Genomic DNA, 17,559 nt, shown 5'->3' with positions numbered 1-17,559 from the left:
TCCAACCCTGGGAAAAAGACTGTGTGCATTCACCCTATCTATGTCCCTCATGAGTTTATACATCTCTATAAGGTCACCCCTCATTCTCCTGCACTCCATTGAAAAATGTCCCAACCTGCTCAACCTCTCTCCATAACTCAGGCCCTCAGGTCCCAGCAACATCCTCGTAAATCTCCTCCGCACTCTTTCCACCTTAATGGCATCTTTCCTATAGCAGGGTGACCAAAACTGAACACAATATTCCGAATGCGGCCTCACCGGCGTCTTGTACAACTGCAACATAACATCCCGACTTCAGTGCTCGATGCCCTGACTGATGAAGTCCAGTGTGCTAAAAGCTTTCTTCATCACCCTGTCTTTCTGTGGCGCCACTTTCAGAAAACCAGGTACTTGCATGATTCTAACAGATAACAGCAGATTATCTGGCTTCCAGATTTCCGGCATCTGCAGTCTCTTTTGTGTCTTCAATCAATGGTGTTGTTTCTCTTTAAGAATGAGGTGTGAGAATCACACTACAATAATTAGTGTGTAGTTAGTTTGAGAGGGTCACCAACAGTTAGCCTTATCCTTTAAGCCAAGCTACTGTTGTTCGTCTAAATTACAATCTGCTCCCTTTCATCATTCATCACCATGCCACCATCTCATAATTGCCACAGATATTTTATTTCCAAAATACATCACACTAATCAGCAACATTTTTCTTCAATGAGAGATGAGATTGAAATGTTAAATGTGCTCTAAGCGCTTTGAAACACCTCTGGAGACCTAACAAGGATGACGAAGGCTTTGTGGCAATTTGCCACATTGACACACGATTCACTTTAATTTTTTTTATGAAATGTTATTGCTTTGCTCTTCTACAAGTTCTAATCCCCAGGGAACCATTAGCAGCCAAGAAATCTTTCCTCATAGAGTCATTGAAGCATACAGCAACGAAACAGGACCTTCGGCCTACCACTTTCATACTGACCGTGAAGCCTATCATCTGATCCCAATTCCCTGCATTAGTCCCATATCCCTCCCCACCCTCCCTACGCCCCTACGCCTCTTAAACATTGCATCTGCCTCCACCACCTCTTCTGGTAGCTCATTCCAGATACCACCCTCTGTGTGAAAAACTTACCCCTCACATCTCCTTTAAGTACCTCCACTCTCACCTTAAACCAGTGCCCTCTAGTTCTAGACTCCCCTGCCTTGCTTTCTTCTGAATGGAGAGAGCTGGGAAGTGGGAGTAATCCTGTTTGTGGCTATCCAGGGCAAGATAGGCCGAATGGCCATTTTTCTGGGTGACACTGTGACAGTGCAGATGGTGCTACAGCATTACAGCTCCAGTGACCTGGGTTCGATCTTCCAGTGGTGTCTGTGTGGAGCTTGAACATTCTTTCCATGACCATGTGAGTTCGCCAGGCATCTACATTTTCCTGATACATGATGGGCCCATGGGTGAGCTGCCTACTGCAAACTACCCCTTGCAAAGGAATCAAAGGGGAGTCGACGGGCATGTATGAGAGAGAATAAGTTGGGGGAACAACAAGAAATAAGGACTGTTGGGATTGCTGTGCTGGGAGCTAGCATGGATTCAGTGGACCAAACGGCCTCCTTCCGTGTCGTAATAAGTACGTAGATTCCTACAGTGAAAGTTGAGTAGGAAGCTAGTCGGCACCGCATCAGTAGTGCCGGGAGGTGTGGCATTTTGGCGTGTGGGGAGAGGGATGGTGAGGGAATGGTGTAGGGGTAAAGTGGGGGTAGGAGTAAGGCCAGGATAAGGGAGATGCAGGTAAAGAGACAACAGGTTAACAACTGCGAGATGAAGGTACAGGAGCACATGTAACAAGGGGGAGGATGGAAAAAAGGGGCTGGAGATGGCTTGTGTGGAGTATAAGAACCTGAATGGACCTGGAGGATGGGTTGAGGGAATAGGAACAGTGGGAGTAACAAAGGACTGCAGATGCTGGAATCTAGATGAAAAACACCACGATGCATCAGGAACGTGGCCTGCTGAGTTCCTCCAGCATCACTGTGTTTTTCAGGAACAGTGGGGGTTATGGATTAAGTGCCTAACCTGCTAGAGCTTTTTAACATGAAGAAGTCTTTTGATGGAAGGTGTTGAGAGCTGGACAGCTTTCCTAAGAAAAGGACCCAGAAGCTTTTGATGACAAATCCATAGGGAGAATAGGAAACAGCAGAGATGCAGTTAAAGGGACAACAGGTTAACAACTGTGAGATGAAGGGAGAGGAGCATATGTTAAAAAGGAGAGGGTGTAGAAAAAGGGGTGGGAGAAGGCTTGTGTGGAGTGTAAGAACCTGAATGGACCTGTTGGCCCCACTGGCCTGTTTCTTGGGCAGATGGCCATTTCTCTTCCCCAGCGTTGCCTCGAGCAACCATTCCAAAGGAAGCAAACGCACACTGGCTTGAAAGGTGAACAAATTTCTTCTCAGCTTTCTGAAAGTTCAAATACACTTTGTCCCTGTCGATTTTGGTAGATGCAGCTCCCGCAGATTTATTAAACCTAATTTTCCTTTCATAAATCCATCTTGACTCTGATCAATCCTATCACTATTTTTTCAAGTGACTATTTGCAATTCCTTAATAATGGATCCAAGCATTATTCCTGCTATTGACAGGTAAGTACATTTCTGTTTTCACTTTCACTTCTTTCTGAGGTAGTCTTCCATACTGGAAAGCTACGGCACATTGGAAGATGATCTGTTCTGGGACCCCTGCTCTTTGTGATTTTTATAAGTGACTTGGATGAGGATGTGGAAGGGTGGGGTTGGTAAGTTTGCTGATGATACAAAGGTTGGTGGTGTTGTGGATAGTGTCAAAGGTTGCTGTAGATTACAACAGGATATTGATAGAATGCAGAGCTGGGCTGAGAAGTGGCAGATGGAGTCCAAACCAGTGAAGTGTGAAGTGATAGATTTTGGGAGATTGAATTTGAAGGCAGAATACAAGGTTAATGGCAGGACTCTTATCAGTGTGGAGGAACAGAGGGATCTTGGGGTCCACGTCCATAGATCCCTCAAGGTTGCTGCGCAGGTCGATAGGGTTTTTAAGCAGGCGTATGGATGGTGTGTCGGCCTTCATTAGTCGGGGTATTGAGTTCAAGAGCCGCAAAGCAACGTTGTAGCTCTATAAAACTCTGGTTAGACCACAGTTGAAGTATTGTGTTCAGTTCCGGTCACCTCATTATAGGAAGGATGCGGAAGCTTCAGAGAGGGTGCAGAGGAGATTTACCAGGATGCTGCCTGGATTGGAGAACATGTCTTGAGTGAGCTGGGGCTTTTCTCTTTGGAGAGAAGGAGGATGAGAGGTGACTTGATAGAGGTGTACGAGATGATAAGAGGCATAGATCGAGTGGACAGTCAGAGACTTTTTCCCAGGGCGACAATGGCTAATACGAGGGGGCATAATTTTAAGGTGATTGGAGGAAGATATAAGGGGGATGTCAGAGGTAAGTTTTTTACACAGAGAGCGGTGGGTGCATGGAACGCACTGCCGGCAGAGGTTGTGGGGGCAGATACATTAGGGACATTTAAGAGACTCTTAGATAGAGGCATGAATGATAGAGAAATGGAGGGCTATGTGGGAGGGAAGGGTTAGATAGATCTGAGAGCAGGATAAAATGTTGGCACAACATTGTGGGCCGAAGGGCCTGTATTGTGCTGTAGTGTTCTGTTCTATGACAACCAGCCATCTGTTACCTTTATCACCACCTTTATCGAAACCTTGGTGTGCAGGTCATCATGTCAAGGGCTTTACCAGCAGTCTCATCAACTTCTCCAGGATTACTTCTTTTACCAGTGCTAATTTCTTTCTGCTCCCTATTCTGTTAAACCACAATTAATATATCACTTGTGGTGGCAACAACGGGCTGCAGATGATGGAATCTGATGGGAGAGGATGGAGCATGGAATCCGGGAGGGAGAACAGCCCAGGGGTCCGTGCCTAGGGAAAGCTGCCGAACCAAGGGAGCCCTGAGCTGGAGCAACAGCCCTTCCTCCAGAGCCTGACCCCAGCGTGACAGGACCTAGGATTGGGTCCAGGTTTGCTGGGGTCAAGTTTTAATCTTATACCCGTGCAGAAGTCCAGAGGGCAGTGCATGGCAAAGCATTTCACTCCCCTTCAGGTCAGCGTGTCCCTCTCCCAGATTTAAATGGATGGCCACTCAGTTTAGCAGAGTGGAGACACAGGAAAATGCAGAATCTGGAGCAACGAATAATCTGCTGGAGGAACTCAGCGGGCCGAGCAGCATCTGTTGGGCGAGAGGACCTGATGCAGGGTCTCGACCCGAAATGTCGACAATTCCTCCCCTGCCACAGATGAGCAGAGTTATTGTTCCACGGTGTTTGCCTCTTTGAAGCTGCCTCAAACCAGTTTGCTTTGATCACAGGTACTGTGTACTGCCTCCTCACACCTGAGTCAGTGTCTGTCTCTGCAAAATGCCTTGGGCATTTTATTCTGGTAAAGGAACCACGTAAACATAACTTGTAGGCAATACTTTCATAGAGGCGTTCCCACACATGCATTGTTCTTGAGTTTGGGAGAATGAGAGGGGATCTCATTGAAACTTACAAAATTCTGACAGGAGCAAAATGGCTTGGTATGGCAACTGCTCTGCCCGAGACCGCAGAAACTGCAGAGAGTTGTGGACACAGCCCAGCACATCACGGAAACCAGCCTCCCCTCCATGTCTATACTTCTCACTGCCTCGGTAAGGCAGCCAACATAATCAAAGACCCCACTCACTCCAGACATTCTCTCTTCTCCCCTCACCCGTCGGGCAGAAGATACAAAAGCCTGAAAGCACGTACCACCAGGCTCAAGGACAGATTCTATACCACTGTTATAAGACTATTGAATGGTCTCCTATCATAAGATGGACTCTTGACCTCACAATCTACCTCATTACGGCCTTACAACTAATTGTCTGCCTGCCTTGCACTTTCTCTGTAACTGTAACACTTTATTCTGCATTCTGTTATTTCTTTTCCCTTGTACTACCTCAATGCACTGATGTGATGAAATGATCTGTATGGATGGCATGCAAAACAAAGTTTTTCACTGTACCTCGGTACATAGAACACTACAGCACAGTACAGGCCCTTCAGCCCACAAGGTTGTGCCAACATTTTATCCTGCTCTAAGATCTATCTAACCCTTCCCTCCCACATAGCCCCCCATTTCTCTATCATTCATGTGGCTATCTAAGAGTCTCTTAAATGTCCCTAACGTATCTGCCCCCACAACCTCTGCCAGCAGTGCGTTCCACACATCTACCACTCTCTGTGTAAAAACTTACCCCTGACATCCCCCTTATACCTTCCTCCAATCACCTTAAAATTACATCCCCTCGTGTTAGCCATTGTCGCCCTGGGAAAAAGTCTCTGACTGTCCACTCGATCTACGCTTCTTATCATCTTGTACACCTCTATCAAGTCACCTCTCATCCTCCTCCTCTCCAAAGAGAAAAGCCCTATCTCACTTCACCTATCCTTATAAGACATGCTCTCCAATCCAGACAGCATCCTGGTAAATCTCCTCTGCACCGTCTCTAAAATTTCCACATCCTTCCTGTAATGAGGCGACCAGAACTGAACACAATACTCCAAGTGTGGTCCCACCAGAGCTGCAACATCATCTCGCAGCTCTTGAACTCAATACCCCGACTAATGAAGGCCAACACACTATACGCCTTCTTAACAAGCCTATTGACCTGCGCGGCAACCTTGAGGGATCTATGGACATGCGACAGTAATAAACTAATTTACTAATTTAGCAATTTACCAATTTACCCTGTATACTCTTTATTCTGTCAGTTTCACGTGAAAAAGGAATTTCATTGCACCCTGGTATATATGACAATAAACTAAACTAACTAACTAACTTTCTTTCTCTTACTGCAGTCACTGCCTGACCTGCTGATCTGGCAAAGTTTTAAATTTGATGATAAAAAGCAGCAGGCGCCAGAATTATTCAGCAGGTCGGGCAGCATCGGTGGAGAGAGAAACTGAATTAACATTTCAGGTCAATGACCTTTCTCCGGAGAAAAGCTTTGTTCATCTCTCTCCACCGATGCTGCCTGATCTGTCAGGCATTTCTGTCATTTTCTGTTTTTATTTCGGATTTCCAGCTTCTGAGTGTTATTTTGCTTTCGGGTTTGAGGAGTTGCTGGACTGGAAGTCAATGCAGGCCAGCTCCAAGGTTGGGATGAAGGGAACAGACAGAAGATACAGGCCATTCTGCCCTTCTCATCTGTGCTGTTGTTTATGCCCCTCGCACTGTCTGTAGGGTTCTTGGTGAAGTGCCAAGGTACAGAAAGCACTGGACGAAGATTTCTTCCCCCCACACCCCGACCACCCATCACCTAACAGGCACTTGAAGAGAGGCACCGCAGAGTGTATGTCTGCAACTGCCCGATCCATCATGGGCACAGCCCTCCCCACCACTGACAACATCTGGAGGAGGTGCTGCCTCATGGTAGTGGCATCTATCATCAGGGATCCCCACCATCCAGGCCATGCCATCTTCTCGCACTACCATTGGGCAGGAGGTACAGAAGCCTGAACTCCTACACCACCAAGTTCAGGAACAGCTACTTTCCTACAGTCATCAGGTCCTTGAACTGATCTGCACAACCCTAACCCAACCTCAGCAACGGGACACTACAGACTACCTCTTGCACTACCATGGACATGTCCCTGAATGTGTCTCTTGTTCTTGAACTGTCTTGTTTTTGCACAGTTTTTTGTTCTCTCTTTCTTCATTGCCTTGCATAATTTATGTGTAATTTATGCATAATTTATATTCTGTGTGTTACGTAGAACATTTGAACAGTACAGCACAGGACACGCACTTCCACCCATGATGTTGTGCTGAACTAATTAAACCAGTAATTAAACACCTTACTAAACTAATCCCTTCTGCCTACACAATGTCCATATCCCTCCGTTCTCTGCCTTTTAAATGAGTCTATTATATATGCCTCTACTACCACCCCTGGCATTTTGTTTTGAATCTACGTGCCTGAGATGCTGCTGCAAGCAAGTTTTTCATTGTACCTGTACCTCACCGTACTTGTGCGCATGACAAGAAACTCGATGACGACATCACCAAGGATGGCTACCCAGAGCAATCCCAAAATGTCTGCAGTAGTATCCATCCCTGCGGTGTGCCCTGAACAATGACCCTGCTTTGTAGACACAGACGAATGTCCCTTTTCTTTTTTCTCCCCTTGTGTGGGTCCTGGGCTATAGCACTGCCTTGCAGAGGAAGGATAGTACAGCATAGAGAGAGGGGTCCATCCCAGCCGACTCCCTGTCCTCTCCCCAGGATATATCCGTGCCCTGGCGTCCCTGGAGAGGGAGAACAAGGCACTCTCTGGCTTGCTGGAGGTCTTCTGGGACAGGTGGTCACTGTGGGGACTGTTTTAACGTATAATGTTTTAATTTGAAAAGGATGTGAATATTGTAAATATATAATTAAAGCTTTTTTCTAACATAACAGTACAGAGAGAGGAAGAACCAACTTCTGAGTGAGGGCACAGTGTACAGAGGTGATGTACACTCCCACCTGACCTCTGGTGTAGATAAGTAGTGTCACTTAAGGAAAGACAAATATTGTCTCTGTGAGAAACTACTGCAAAGATAGCCACCTGAGTCGACAAAGCACTGAGTCCCGGTGTTCACAGGATCTATGAAGAGCAAAGATGGAGAGACTGAAAGATTAGATAACAGGTGTATTGGGTAAAATGTTCGCATTGTACTGTGGTTATCCACTACAATAGAGAGTAGCTACAAAGACTTGACAGTTCAATTGCATCAAGAATTTATTAGTCTTCACATTTTACAACAGCTACAAGATAGATTGAAAGGCAGAACCATGTGGTCAGGTGATCTGTCTGTGGTGAGCATCCATTTAATTGAGGGATTAAGGTTCCCATTGGAGGCCACATTGCGTTTCCCCTGATCAGTGCCCCCACATTCAAAGGGCAAGACCCTAACAGTGTTGAAGAGCAGAGAGACCTTGGGGTGCAAGTCCATGGCTCATTGAAGGTGGATACACAGGTAGATAGGGTGGTTAAGAAGGTTTATGGAATGCTTGCTTTCATTAATCAAGGTATTGAGTATAGGAATCAAAAAGTTATGATGCATCTCTATAGAATTAGGCCGCATTTAGAGTATTGCATGCAATTCTGGTCACCTCACTATGGGAAGGATGTCGAGGCTTTAAAGGTGCAGAGGAGGTTTACTCGGGTGCTGTCTGGATTAGAGGGCATGTACTATCAGGAGAGGCTGGACAAACTTGGGCTCTTTTCTCTGGAGCGGTGGAGGCTGAGGGGTGACCTGTTGGACGTGTATAAAATGATGAGGGGCATAGATAGGGTGAACAAGCAATATCTTTTTCCCATTATTGAGTGATCCAATATCAGAAGGCATGCATTTAAGGTGAGAGGGGGTAGGTTCAGAACAGACGTGAGGGGTACGTTTTTTACTGAGAGTGTGGTGGATGCCTGGAATGCGTTGCCTGATAGGGTGGTGGAGGCAAATTCATTGTGGGCTTTTATGAGGGGCTTGGATGGGCACATGAATGAGAGGAAAATGGAGGGATCTGGGCATTCTGTAGGTAGGAGGGATTAGCTATGTTGGCACAACATTGTGGGCCGAAGGGCCTGTTCTGTGCTGTACTGGTCTATGTTCTATGTTCTATCAAACTGGCTGTGGGCACTTCAGGACACTCAGAGAATGAGAAAGGGGCTGGAGAACTGGGAAGAAGTTAATGGGCATGTGGGGAGAATAAAGTGGGATTAATGTAAATGGGTGCTTGATGGTTGCTGGGGACGGTGTGCTGAATGGCCTGTTTCTGTGCTGTATGACTCTATGGGAACTGGAGATTCTATCTGTGCCTTATCCAAATGTTCATATGACATCAAAGGAGACCACTTGGCCCATTGGTTCTACAATTGCTCTTGGAGCAATTCCATTGCCCTCACATAACTCCAAGTTACTTATTCTCTCTCACAAGCCCATCAGCTGCCCTGATTCTTCTGTGATCCACCTACACCAGCGGCAACTTGAGGTAGTCAACCAGGAGACACAAGAGTCTGCAAATGCTGGAATCTGGAGCAACGAACAATCTTTCTGGAGGAACTCAGCAGGTTGAGCAGAATCTGTTGGGGGGGGGGGAGGGGAGGAAGGGATGGTCAACATTTCAGGATGTCCTGATTCAGGGTCTCAACCCAAAACGTCAACTGTCCCATTGCCTCCACAGTAGTCAGTTAACCTCGTGGCATACATTTTGGTTGTGGGAGCAAACCAGAGCACCTGGAGGTCACAGGAACAATGTGCAAACTCCACACAGACAACGCTGGAGGTCAGGATTGAACCCAGGTCACTGAAGCTGTGATGTAGCTTGATGAAAAAATTGCAGGAAGCTCAAAATTGCCCTGTGAAAACAGATTTACTGATAGAAACAGGATGAACCCTTGATATCTTCACATCAAAACTCAGCTACTGAATGTGACTGAATGCAGAAATTCCCTTGTTCAGCATTCTAATTAACCACTAACGAGCTTCCGTGACTACTGGGCACGGCTCAGTGCTCATGGCATCATTGATTTTGAATAGTCTGCTGCAAACACACATCTATTATGTGATTGGGGGAATAAAGAGACAGACAGCGTTACTCTGAAGAAAGAGCTTCTATTTTTATTGCTCCTCTCACAAAACTCAGGACAAAACAACTTCATGGCCAATGGGGTATGTTTTAAACGTCATAATGTAAGAAAAACAACAGGTAATTTTTTTGCAGGAAGCCATTTCTATAGATGCAACAATATCAATTTGCATTCATGTAGAACCTTGAACTATTCAAAATGACCAAAGATGCTTCATGGAAGGACAAACAGGCAAGACATATCACTGATGCACAGAAATAGAATTAAGACAGATGGCTGGAAGTTCGGTCAGAGAGAAAGGCTTCAAGCAGTGTCTTAAAAAGGAAAGAGAAGTGAACAGGTTTAGGGTGGAATTCCTGAGCTTAGGTCCAAACAGCTGTGGCTGTGGAGGGATTGCAAGACGGCAGAGAGAATTTTACATTACAGGACCTACACCTTGCAGCGGACACCTCAAAGCACAGGAGAGATTCCGCTGATTCGCCATTGCAATATCTTTAAATAGTTTCCCTGACCAACTGTGACGGAATAGCACAGGATCCTCTCCCAGGCCAATATAGAGTCACAGAAACAGACCCTTCGATACATCAAGATCATCAACCTCCTGTTGTTACACCAATCCCACCCCAGTCCAGTTTATTCTCCCCACACCCCCATCAATCCCAGACAGATTCTACCACTCACCTACACACTAGGGGCAAATTACACTGGCCAGTTGACCTACCAAACTGCATATTTTTGGGATGTGGGTAGAAACCGGAGCAACCAAGGAGGTCACAGGGAAAACGTGCAAACTCCACACGGACAGCGCCTGAAGTCAGGATTGAACCCGGGTCTCTGGCGCTGTGAGGCAGTGGCTCTATTAACTGTGCCACCATGCCACCTGTTGAACCCCTGGTAAATCTGAACACATCCATAACTCCAGTGTCTCAGTTACCTGAGAGACCTTGGCTTCCATTTAATCAATGCTATTTCTCGTGTGATTATCATTGAAGGAAACTCTAGTGTTTCTTAAGGAAGTGTTTCTCATGGCTCCATAAGTCAACAGAGGCAGAGGGGTAAAAGTAACCACTGAGTTAATGAGTGATTGCTTCCAGTAACCAAATATTTACTTGCTGATTCTGAAAACTTCTGACATTCAGAAATTTAATTCACAGGGGTCATTTTTTGGACCAGATTACAGAGCGATACAAGTCCTTTCTTATCTGAGGAACAAGCCAAAAACCCACGTTAAGTACTCATACAATACAGGGCCAATTTCACATCCTTGAAATCTAGGTGCTTGATTTTCCCACTGGAAAATTGTGGGCAGCATGTGGTTGAATTTCCAATATACATTCCCAAGTGGTGATTGGGAATAAGGCAAGTGTCCCATGAGGCAAGAATAAGTAGGATTAGACTTTACTCACTGGGCTTCAAAAGAATGTGAACCATACAAAATTCTTCAGTGGCTTGACAAGGTGAACAGAGAGAGACAGTTTGTCCGGTCTTGTGGGTCTAGGGCAGGGGCAGGGACTAATCTCAGTTTAAGAAGTTTGAAAATTCCAAGGACATTCGGAAGACCTACGGGTTAGGAAGTTGTGGGCATGCTATGTTGGCGCCGGAAGCGTGGCGACGCAAACAGATGTATTTCACTGTGTGTTTCGATGTACATGTGACTAATAAAGAAATTTTATCTTATTGGAAATCAACCACTGAGGATTGGGATGAAGAGAATGCTGTGGATTCAGAGACTGGGAATCTTTGTACGTCTACTGCTGAGGATTGGGGTGCCTATAGGCTAAAATCGACAGGGTGTTACAGGAATCACGGTGAATTGACTGGAAATGTTAACTCAGCTTCCATCTCCACGGAAGCATCCCGCACTGCTGAGTATTCCCAATTTTTCTGCTTTCATTTCATTATTCCAGTCAATGGTTCTGAAGCTTCTCCAATACCTCACTCACTTAAAGGTATCAGTATTAAATAGTATCACTACTATTGGTATTGGTATATTATTGTCACTTGTACCAAGGTACAGTGAAAAACTTGTATTGCATATGATTGTACAGGTCAATTCATTACACAGTGCAGTTACATTGAGTTAGTACAGAGTGTACTACCTCAATGCACTCTGTACTAACTCAATGTATCTGCACTGTGTAATGAATTGACCTGCATGAACGGTATGCAAGACGTTTTTCACTGTACCTCGGTACGTGACAATAATAAACCAATACCAATAGTAGTAATAATTAGTAATAGTAGTAATTAATAATAGTAATAATTAGTGTTACTGATATCATACAGTAGAATTTCAATTTTTTGGCAATTTAAATACTTTGCACAAATGCATTTTGTGTTAAATTAGAGATGAGATGGACCCGTATAAGTTTACTAGCACCAACCTTTATTTGGTCCACAGCAGGCCTTTGATGGGAAATCTGAAACTGATACCTGTCTCCCTACATCCCAGAATCTTTCACGGCCTCATTCCTTTATCCATGTTTTCCATAAATGGTGCATTGGCCTCCAACTTAATTACTCCCTATGGCACAGCATTCCGTATTCCAACTGCCCTCGGTATGGGGAGGAATGTCTCCAAAGCTCCCTGCTAATTCACTTAGTGACTATTTTAAGTTTATGACCTCACGCAACTTCATAATCCACAGCCAGAGGGAAGGAGTGGTCCCTCTTTATAAAACCCTCCATAATTTTATGCAACCTCCTCTTCTCCACCACGGGAAACACTTTCAAACCCAAAGGGTTGTTTGGAACATTTAAAATTACTGCCTACTCCTCAAAGTCATCTGTAAATAGCTTGAGACAGGAGAATGTTTCATTGGGATAAGGCATTCTTGACCAAAGAATATTTCTGTTTATCCAACTGTTGTCAACACAGCCTACAATGTTCTGTGAGTCCTGCTCAACACCAAACCTACCGGAGGCCTCTCTGAACCACTCTCAATGCTACAGGCTCAGATTCTTGTGTTGGTATATGATACCTTTGGTAATCCCAGGACACTCCAAGCTTAAAACAACATCTCAGGACACCTCGAGCTTAAGCACCAACTCAGGACTTTATAGATATCTTTATTAGTCGCATGTACATCGATACACACAGTGAAATGCATCTTTTGCGTAGAGTGTTCTGGGGGCAGCCCGCAAGTGTTGCCATGCTTCCGTCGCCGACATAGTGTGCCCACAACTTCCTAACCCATACGTCTTTGGAATGTGGGAGGAAACTAAGGCACCTGGAGGAAACCCACGCAGACACGGGGAGAACGTACAAACTCCTTACAGACAGTGGCCAGAATTGAACCCAGGTTGCTGGCTCTGTAATAACGTCACGCTAACCGCTACACTACTGTGACTTTGTAAGTTTAAAACAAAACCTAAACTTAAAACTAATCTGAAGCACATTCCAAACTTAAAGCAAAACCACAGGACATCCCAAGCCTAAAAAACAACTCTCAGGACATCCGAAGATTGAAGAAACACCTCCGGACATTGCAAGCCCAAAATACCACCTCCGGACAACCCAAAGCACCTTACAGTTGGAATTGAAATTGGTTTATCATTGTCACATGTACTGAGGTACAGTGAAAAGCTTGTCTTGCATACTGTTCATACAGGTCAATTCATTACACAGTGCATTGAGGAAGTACAAGGGAAAACTATAACAATGTAGAATAAAGTGTTACAGTTACAGAGAAAGTGCAGTGCAGGCAGACAATAAGGAGCAAGGTCATAACGAGGTAGATTGTGAGCTCAAGAGTCCATCTTATTGTACTAGGGGACTGTTCAATAGTCTTATAACAGCGGGATAGAAGCTGTGCTTGAGCCTGGTGGTAGGTACTTTCAGGCTTTTGTATCTTCTGCCCGATGGGACGGGGGAGATGAGAGAATGACCGGGGTGGGAGGGGTCTTTGATTATGCTGGCTGCTTTCGCAAGGCAGCAAGAAGTGCGGAAGAGTCCATGGAGGGGAGGCTGTATGCCTTTGAAGCGGTGTCCACATGAACAGGGCAGCAAATGTGGCAGCCAATTTGTGCACAGCAAGAGGCCACAAACAGCAATGTGCTGTTGATCAAATTATCATTTTCAGTCATGATGTTGGCTAAGGCATTGCTCAGAGGAACCTCCCACCCACCAGCCACTTGATGAACTGAGGTTGTGGGACTTTTACATCCACCCAAGAGCGCAGCCAGAGTCTTGATTTAACATCTCATAGAGTCATAGAGAGAGTCATAGCGTCGTACAGCATGGAAACAGGCCCTTCGGCCCAACTCGTCCATGCCGACTGTGTTGCCCAGCGAGATAGTCCCATCTGTGTTGAAAGGTCGTGTTGGACAGTGCAGTACTCCCTCTGTGACCTTATTGAGGTGTAAGACATCATGAGGGGCATAGATAGGGTGAACGCACCCAGGGAAAGGGAACCAAAAATTATAGAGGGCATAGGTTTAAGGTGAGGGGGAGAGATTTAAGTGGGACCTGAGGGGCAATTTCTACCCACAGAGGGTGGTGGGTATATGGAGCGAGCTGCCAGAGGAGGTAGTTGAGGTGGATACAATAATGACATTTAAACAACATTTGGATAAGGACATGGATAGGAAAAGTTTAAGATTTCTTTAAGATTTCTTTATTAGTCCCATGTACATTGAAACACACAGTGAAATGCATCTTTGCGTAGAGTGTTCTGGGAGCAGCCCGCAAGTGTCGCCACGCTTCCAGCACCAACATAGCATGCCCACAACTTCCTAACCTGTACGTCTTTGGAATGTGGGAGGAAACCGGAGCACCCGGAGGAAACCCATGCAGACACGGGGAGAATGTACAAACTCCTTACAGACAGCGGCCGGAATTGAACCCAGGTCACTGGTGCTGTAATAGTGTTATGCTAACTGCTACACTAAACGGGACTAGCTTGGTGGGCACTTGGGTCGGATGGATGTAGGGCCGGAACGCCTGTCTTCATGCTGTATGACTCTATGAACCTTGCACGCAGACAGAGTTGTCAGTCTTGGGGAATGAGTTCTCCAACCTCCAAGCTGCCAACTACAAGGTGAGGGAGCCTTCACTCTGCCCCGACTGATACTTAATTGTCCAACCAATCAGCAGGCACGCTGGTTTAAGAATTACGCACAAGCCCTTTGAAGGGGCAGTGAAAATGTGACAAGCCTTCAGCTCAGGAGAACATAGGTGAAGACTCTCATTTTTACGAACACAGAACAGTACAGCGCAGGAAGAGACCCTTCAGCCCACAATGTTGGTGCCGAACACGATGCCAAATTAAATTAATCTCATCTGCGTGCACATGATCCAAATCCATCCATTCCCTACATATCCATATGTCTATCTAACTGCCTCTGAACGCCACTGTGTATCTGCTTCCACCACCATCCCTGGCAGCCTGTTCCAGGCACCGACCACTCTCTGTGTAATAAAACTTGCTTTATCCATCTCCTTTAAACTTTCCCCCTCTCACCCTAGATCCATGTCCTCTAGTATTTGACACTTTGATCCTGGGAAAAGATTCTGAATATCTACCCTACCTATGCCTCTCAAAATTTTATAAACTTCTTTCACGTCTCCTCTTAGCCTCCGTCGCTCCAGAGAAAACAGCCCGTTTGTCCAACCTCTCATTATAGCTAATACCCTCTAATCCAGGCAACATACTGATAAACCTCTTCTGCACCCTCTCCAAAGCCTCCACACCCTTCCTGTAATGAGGCGAGCAGAACTGCATGCAATACTCCAAATGCAGCCTAACCAAAGTGTTATACATTGACAAGTCATTGATTCGTGGGGTAGGTGCGTGAAGGAGATGGGTCCCGCATTCATGTAGTGTTCCTCTCAACTATAGTGCATCCCAAATCTGTTTATATATGGTGAGGTACTTATTAAAGTGTAAAGGCATCCCAGAAATGTAGCAGTCAACAAGCGCACAGCATGATCCCACATAAAGGAATGGACTAACGTCTAGATAATTTATTTTTCCAGTGACATTAGATGAGGTATAAATATTGCCTGGGACACTGCGATGATGCTCTTCCCCTTCACCAGAATAGTACCATGGGATCTTTTTTGGTGAGGACAGACATGGCTTAAGCTTAACGATTCATCCACAACACAGATTCTTCGACAGTGCAGCACTCCCTCAGTACCGACCCTCCCGCAGTGCGACACTCCCTCAGTACTGCCTGTCGCACAGTGGGATACTCCCTCAGTACCGCCCCTTCTTTTTTAAACAATACAGAAGTTTATTCAACTACAATAATACAAAATATACATATTCATAACTACGTCAAACACACCATTTACACTTTCAAGTTAAATTCTGTTAACATTATTGACAACACACTTGAGGCTCTGGAGGCCCACTGTTTCCGGAAATTCCCCCTCAGTACTTCCCACCCCACAGTGAGACACTCCCTCAGTACTGCCCCTCGACAGTGAGACACTCCCTCAGTACAGTCCCTCCAACACTGGGGAACTCCCTCAGCACTACCCCTCTGACTGTGGCGCTCCCTCAGTACCACCTCTCTGATAGTACGGGACTGCTTCTGCACTGCCCCCTGACAGTACAGCACTCCCTCAGAACTGCCTCACCGACAGTGTGATGCTCCCTCAGCACTGCCTCCTCTGACAATGGGGCACTCTCTCAGTACTGCCTCTTCAATAGTGCAGCATTTCCCCTCCGACAGTGCAGCACTTCCCCCAGTACTGCCTCTCCGATAGTGCAGCACTCCCTCAGTACTGTTCCTCTGATAACACGGCGTTCCCTTGACACTGACACCTGAGAGTGCCGTGCTCCCTCAGCACTGCCCCTTCTGACAGGTGGCACTCCCTCAGCACTGCCTCCTGACAGTACAACACTCCCTCAGCACTGCCTCCTGACAGTACAACACTCCCTCAGCACTGCACTATGAGCGTCAGCCTACCTCCCGTCACTTAACTCATCGAGCCTGTGCCAGAGGAGCTAATCTGTTCATCCTCCTGCTCCTTCCCAAAAAGCTCCACATTGGAATTTCCTTTCCCAAGTATCTGCTTGGGAGCTGATACTGCACAAGGTATCACTGAATTCTGGAAAAACTGCAGTGTGCCGAGCAAGACCTGAAAACAGCCTGTAATCAAGACAGAACAAGCTGCAAGAGGAAGAGTTTCTTGCAGCGTAACAGGAATAAAGGTCTGCTGGACATTGTAATAGAGTCACTCACTGTCAGCTCCAGGTGTCCCAAGCCAAGGCACACAGCAGCCACGCTCTCTCCCTGGGTTTCACTTCTCAGCACCAGTTCGAAAAGCAAGGCTGGGACAGGGAGCTTGGGAAAAAAAAGGCAAGGGGCGGTCTCAAGAGCGGGAGAGTTTATTTGATGAGGGCAGGACCAGCCCCTTACAGTCCCAGCTTGCTTCAAAGAACAAAGGTTAGCGAGAGAGAGAGAGAGAAGTTCAGCAAGAGGGAGGGAGGATTTGGGGTTGGATTTCCTGACTGCAGAGCAGCTGTTGTGGTGAGCAGAGAGAGTGTTGGGGAGGCAGGGAAAGGCAGCAGGGCTGGGGGCTGGGGTTGGTGGGCAGCACCAGGAATAATCCCAGCCAAATGGCTCAGTGACAAGGAGACATGAGAGACTGCAGACACTGGAACCTGTGGCAACACACAAATAACTGGAGGTACTCAGTGGGTCAGGCAGCATCTTCTGTGGAAGGATACGGACAGGACACGTTTTGGATGAAGGGTCTCGAAATATCCACCATCTGTAGATGCTGCCTTGTCCACGGAGTTTCTCCAATGTTTTGTGTGTGGCTTAATGATAGGTCCTGGCGGTGTCATTGTCTCCTAAAGTGTGGCCCCTACCCACGCACCGCTGCACCCCTCCTCCTTACAGCAGTAAAAACACCCCGCACAAACCT

General features: G+C 46.2%; 1 protein-coding gene across 2 annotated transcripts in view; it reads right to left on the bottom strand.

Moving 5' to 3' along the window:
- The window catches only part of palld (palladin, cytoskeletal associated protein), a 262,041-nt gene extending 245,103 nt beyond the window's left edge, over window positions 1–16,938 (bottom strand). For both annotated transcript variants that reach the window (XM_052019755.1, XM_052019756.1), the window contains exon 1: window positions 16,872–16,938. The gene's annotated coding sequence lies outside the window, so the exon portion shown is untranslated. The remainder of the gene's footprint in view (window positions 1–16,871) is intronic.
- Window positions 16,939–17,559: the final 621 nt, after the last annotated feature.

This window comes from Pristis pectinata, chromosome 7, assembly GCF_009764475.1.
Source record: "Pristis pectinata isolate sPriPec2 chromosome 7, sPriPec2.1.pri, whole genome shotgun sequence".
Classification (NCBI taxonomy): domain Eukaryota; kingdom Metazoa; phylum Chordata; class Chondrichthyes; order Rhinopristiformes; family Pristidae; genus Pristis; species Pristis pectinata.
Note: the sequence above shows the minus strand (reverse complement) of the source record. Positions and strands in the feature narration are given on the sequence as shown.